The following is a 6,398-nucleotide window of genomic DNA, read 5'->3' as shown; positions in this document are numbered from 1 at the left end:
TTCTGCTCTAAAAATGCAGTTTCTTGGCATAAGGATTTTCATGAAAAAGGCAAGGCTATAGTCTTACCAAAATATTCGATTTTCGACCAAGAAATTTTTCATCTAAAACATGAGTCAATCTACTCTAAACAAACTATAAATACCTTTAAATCAGCTCTAGATCCTATTGAAATTGTTTTTTGCTCTAAAAATGCAGTTTCTTGGTATAAGGATTTTCATGAAAAAGGCAAGGCTATAGCCTTACCAAAATATCAGATTTTCGACCAAGAAATTTTTCATCTAAAACGTGCCTCAATCTACTCTAAACAAACCATGAATACCATTAAATCGGCTTTTGATCTTATTTAAAGTACGTTTCTGCTCTAAAAATGCAGTTTCTTGGTATAAGGATTTTCATGAAAAAGGCAAGGCTATAGCCTTACCAAAATATCCGATTTTGGACCAAGAAATTTTTCATCTAAAACATGGCTCAATCTACTCTAAACAAACTATAAGTACCTTTAAATCAGCTCTAGATCCTATTGAAATTGTTTTTTGCTCTAAAAATGCAGTTTCTTGGTATAAGGATTTTCATGAAAAAGGCAAGGCTATAGTCTTACCAAAATATTCGATTTTCGACCAAGAAATTTTTCATCTAAAACATGAGTCAATCTACTCTAAACAAACTATAAATACCTTTAAATCAGCTCTAGATCCTATTGAAATTGTTTTTTGCTCTAAAAATGTAGTTTCTTGGTATAAGGATTTTCATGAAAAAGGCAAGGCTATATCCTTACCAAAATATCCGATTTTCGACCAAGTTTTTTTTCATCTAAAACATGCCTCAATCTACCCTAAACAGACCATAAATACCTTTAAATCAGTTCTAGATCCTATTTAAAGTGGTTTTCTGCTTATAATGGCGGTTTCTTGGTATAAGGATTCTGATGAAAAAGGCAAGGCTATAGCCTTACCAAAATATCCGATTTTCGACCAAGAAATTTTTCATCTAAAACATGCCTCAATATACTCTAAACAAACCATGAATACCTTTAAATCAGCTCTAGATCCTATTGAAATTGTTTTTCTGCTTTAAAAATGCAGTTTCTTGGTATAAGGATTTTCATGAAAAAGGCAAGGCTATAGCCTTACCAAAATATTCGATTTTCGACCAAGAAATTTTTCATCTAAAACATGAGTCAATCTACTCTAAACAAACTATAAATACCTTTAAATCAGCTCTAGATCCTATTGAAATTGTTTTTTGCTCTAAAAATGCAGTTTCTTGGTATAAGGATTTTCATGAAAAAGGCAAGGCTATAGCCTTACCAAAATATCAGATTTTCGACCAAGAAATTTTTCATCTAAAACGTGCCTCAATCTACTCTAAACAAACCATGAATACCATTAAATCGGCTTTTGATCTTATTTAAAGTACGTTTCTGCTCTAAAAATGCAGTTTCTTGGTATAAGGATTTTCATGAAAAAGGCAAGGCTATAGCCTTACCAAAATATCCGATTTTGGACCAAGAAATTTTTCATCTAAAACATGGCTCAATCTACTCTAAACAAACTATAAGTACCTTTAAATCAGCTCTAGATCCTATTGAAATTGTTTTTTGCTCTAAAAATGCAGTTTCTTGGTATAAGGATTTTCATGAAAAAGGCAAGGCTATAGTCTTACCAAAATATTCGATTTTCGACCAAGAAATTTTTCATCTAAAACATGAGTCAATCTACTCTAAACAAACTATAAATACCTTTAAATCAGCTCTAGATCCTATTGAAATTGTTTTTTGCTCTAAAAATGTAGTTTCTTGGTATAAGGATTTTCATGAAAAAGGCAAGGCTATATCCTTACCAAAATATCCGATTTTCGACCAAGTTTTTTTTCATCTAAAACATGCCTCAATCTACCCTAAACACACCATAAATACCTTTAAATCAGTTCTAGATCCTATTTAAAGTGGTTTTCTGCTTATAATGGCGGTTTCTTGGTATAAGGATTCTGATGAAAAAGGCAAGGCTATAGCCTTACCAAAATATCCGATTTTCGACCAAGAAATTTTTCATCTAAAACATGCCTCAATATACTCTAAACAAACCATGAATACCTTTAAATCAGCTCTAGATCCTATTGAAATTGTTTTTCTGCTTTAAAAATGCAGTTTCTTGGTATAAGGATTTTCATGAAAAAGGCAAGGCTATAGCCTTACCAAAATATCCGATTTTGGACCAAGAAATTTTTCATCTAAAACATGAGTCAATCTACTCTAAACAAACCATGAATACCATTAAATCGGCTTTTGATCTTATTCAAAGTACGTTTCTGCTCTAAAAATGCAGTTTCTTGGTATAAGGATTTTCATGAAAAAGGCAAGGCTATAGTCTTACCAAAATATTCGATTTTCGACCAAGAAATTTTTCATCTAAAACATGAGTCAATCTACTCTAAACAAACTATAAATACCTTTAAATCAGCTCTAGATCCTATTGAAATTGTTTTTTGCTCTAAAAATGCAGTTTCTTGGTATAAGGATTTTCATGAAAAAGGCAAGGCTATAGCCTTACCAAAATATCCGATTTTGGACCAAGAAATTTTTCATCTAAAACATGAGTCAATCTACTCTAAACAAACCATGAATACCATTAAATCGGCTTTTGATCTTATTCAAAGTACGTTTCTGCTCTAAAAATGCAGTTTCTTGGCATAAGGATTTTCATGAAAAAGGCAAGGCTATAGTCTTACCAAAATATTCGATTTTCGACCAAGAAATTTTTCATCTAAAACATGAGTCAATCTACTCTAAACAAACTATAAATACCTTTAAATCAGCTCTAGATCCTATTGAAATTGTTTTTTGCTCTAAAAATGCAGTTTCTTGGTATAAGGATTTTCATGAAAAAGGCAAGGCTATAGCCTTACCAAAATATCAGATTTTCGACCAAGAAATTTTTCATCTAAAACGTGCCTCAATCTACTCTAAACAAACCATGAATACCATTAAATCGGCTTTTGATCTTATTTAAAGTACGTTTCTGCTCTAAAAATGCAGTTTCTTGGTATAAGGATTTTCATGAAAAAGGCAAGGCTATAGCCTTACCAAAATATCCGATTTTGGACCAAGAAATTTTTCATCTAAAACATGGCTCAATCTACTCTAAACAAACTATAAGTACCTTTAAATCAGCTCTAGATCCTATTGAAATTGTTTTTTGCTCTAAAAATGCAGTTTCTTGGTATAAGGATTTTCATGAAAAAGGCAAGGCTATAGTCTTACCAAAATATTCGATTTTCGACCAAGAAATTTTTCATCTAAAACATGAGTCAATCTACTCTAAACAAACTATAAATACCTTTAAATCAGCTCTAGATCCTATTGAAATTGTTTTTTGCTCTAAAAATGTAGTTTCTTGGTATAAGGATTTTCATGAAAAAGGCAAGGCTATATCCTTACCAAAATATCCGATTTTCGACCAAGTTTTTTTTCATCTAAAACATGCCTCAATCTACCCTAAACACACCATAAATACCTTTAAATCAGTTCTAGATCCTATTTAAAGTGGTTTTCTGCTTATAATGGCGGTTTCTTGGTATAAGGATTCTGATGAAAAAGGCAAGGCTATAGCCTTACCAAAATATCCGATTTTCGACCAAGAAATTTTTCATCTAAAACATGCCTCAATATACTCTAAACAAACCATGAATACCATTAAATCGGTTTTTGATCCTATTTAAAGTGTTTTTCTACTATAAAAATGCAGTTTTTTGGTATAAGGATTTTCATGAAAAAGGCAAGGCTATAATCTTACCAAAATATCCGATTTTCGACCAAGAAATTTTTCATCTAAAACATGGCTCAATCTACTCTAAACAAACTATAAATACCTTTAAATCAGCTCTAGATCCTATTCAAAGTGTTTTTCTACTATAAAAATGCAGTTTTTTGGTATAAGGATTTTCATGAAAAAGGCAAGGCTATAATCTTACCAAAATATCCGATTTTCGACCAAGAAATTTTTCATCTAAAACATGGCTCAATCTACTCTAAACAAACTATAAATACCTTTAAATCAGCTCTAGATCCTATTGAAATTGTTTTTCTGCTTTAAAAATGCAGTTTCTTGGTATAAGGATTTTCATGAAAAAGGCAAGGCTATAGCCTTACCAAAATATCCGATTTTGGACCAAGAAATTTTTCATCTAAAACATGAGTCAATCTACTCTAAACAAACCATGAATACCATTAAATCGGCTTTTGATCTTATTCAAAGTACGTTTCTGCTCTAAAAATGCAGTTTCTTGGTATAAGGATTTTCATGAAAAAGGCAAGGCTATAGCCTTACCAAAATATCCGATTTTGGACCAAGAAATTTTTCATCTAAAACATGGCTCAATCTACTCTAAACAAACTATAAGTACCTTTAAATCAGCTCTAGATCCTATTGAAATTGTTTTTTGCTCTAAAAATGCAGTTTCTTGGTATAAGGATTTTCATGAAAAAGGCAAGGCTATAGTCTTACCAAAATATTCGATTTTCGACCAAGAAATTTTTCATCTAAAACATGAGTCAATCTACTCTAAACAAACTATAAATACCTTTAAATCAGCTCTAGATCCTATTGAAATTGTTTTTTGCTCTAAAAATGTAGTTTCTTGGTATAAGGATTTTCATGAAAAAGGCAAGGCTATATCCTTACCAAAATATCCGATTTTCGACCAAGTTTTTTTTCATCTAAAACATGCCTCAATCTACCCTAAACACACCATAAATACCTTTAAATCAGTTCTAGATCCTATTTAAAGTGGTTTTCTGCTTATAATGGCGGTTTCTTGGTATAAGGATTCTGATGAAAAAGGCAAGGCTATAGCCTTACCAAAATATCCGATTTTCGACCAAGAAATTTTTCATCTAAAACATGCCTCAATATACTCTAAACAAACCATGAATACCATTAAATCGGTTTTTGATCCTATTTAAAGTGTTTTTCTACTATAAAAATGCAGTTTTTTGGTATAAGGATTTTCATGAAAAAGGCAAGGCTATAATCTTACCAAAATATCCGATTTTCGACCAAGAAATTTTTCATCTAAAACATGGCTCAATCTACTCTAAACAAACTATAAATACCTTTAAATCAGCTCTAGATCCTATTCAAAGTGTTTTTCTACTATAAAAATGCAGTTTTTTGGTATAAGGATTTTCATGAAAAAGGCAAGGCTATAATCTTACCAAAATATCCGATTTTCGACCAAGAAATTTTTCATCTAAAACATGGCTCAATCTACTCTAAACAAACTATAAATACCTTTAAATCAGCTCTAGATCCTATTGAAATTGTTTTTCTGCTTTAAAAATGCAGTTTCTTGGTATAAGGATTTTCATGAAAAAGGCAAGGCTATAGCCTTACCAAAATATCCGATTTTGGACCAAGAAATTTTTCATCTAAAACATGAGTCAATCTACTCTAAACAAACCATGAATACCATTAAATCGGCTTTTGATCTTATTCAAAGTACGTTTCTGCTCTAAAAATGCAGTTTCTTGGTATAAGGATTTTCATGAAAAAGGCAAGGCTATAGTCTTACCAAAATATTCGATTTTCGACCAAGAAATTTTTCATCTAAAACATGAGTCAATCTACTCTAAACAAACTATAAATACCTTTAAATCAGCTCTAGATCCTATTGAAATTGTTTTTTGCTCTAAAAATGCAGTTTCTTGGTATAAGGATTTTCATGAAAAAGGCAAGGCTATAGCCTTACCAAAATATCCGATTTTGGACCAAGAAATTTTTCATCTAAAACATGAGTCAATCTACTCTAAACAAACCATGAATACCATTAAATCGGCTTTTGATCTTATTCAAAGTACGTTTCTGCTCTAAAAATGCAGTTTCTTGGTATAAGGATTTTCATGAAAAAGGCAAGGCTATAGTCTTACCAAAATATTCGATTTTCGACCAAGAAATTTTTCATCTAAAACATGAGTCAATCTACTCTAAACAAACTATAAATACCTTTAAATCAGCTCTAGATCCTATTGAAATTGTTTTTTGCTCTAAAAATGCAGTTTCTTGGTATAAGGATTTTCATGAAAAAGGCAAGGCTATAGCCTTACCAAAATATCAGATTTTCGACCAAGAAATTTTTCATCTAAAACGTGCCTCAATCTACTCTAAACAAACCATGAATACCATTAAATCGGCTTTTGATCTTATTTAAAGTACGTTTCTGCTCTAAAAATGCAGTTTCTTGGTATAAGGATTTTCATGAAAAAGGCAAGGCTATAGCCTTACCAAAATATCCGATTTTGGACCAAGAAATTTTTCATCTAAAACATGGCTCAATCTACTCTAAACAAACTATAAGTACCTTTAAATCAGCTCTAGATCCTATTGAAATTGTTTTTTGCTCT

Source organism: Rhopilema esculentum, chromosome 21 (assembly GCF_057945365.1).
Source record: "Rhopilema esculentum isolate cy_ngs chromosome 21, ASM5794536v1, whole genome shotgun sequence".
NCBI classification, from domain to species: Eukaryota; Metazoa; Cnidaria; class Scyphozoa; order Rhizostomeae; family Rhizostomatidae; genus Rhopilema; species Rhopilema esculentum.
The sequence above is the reverse complement of the archived record's forward strand: the minus strand, read 5'-3'. Positions refer to the sequence as shown.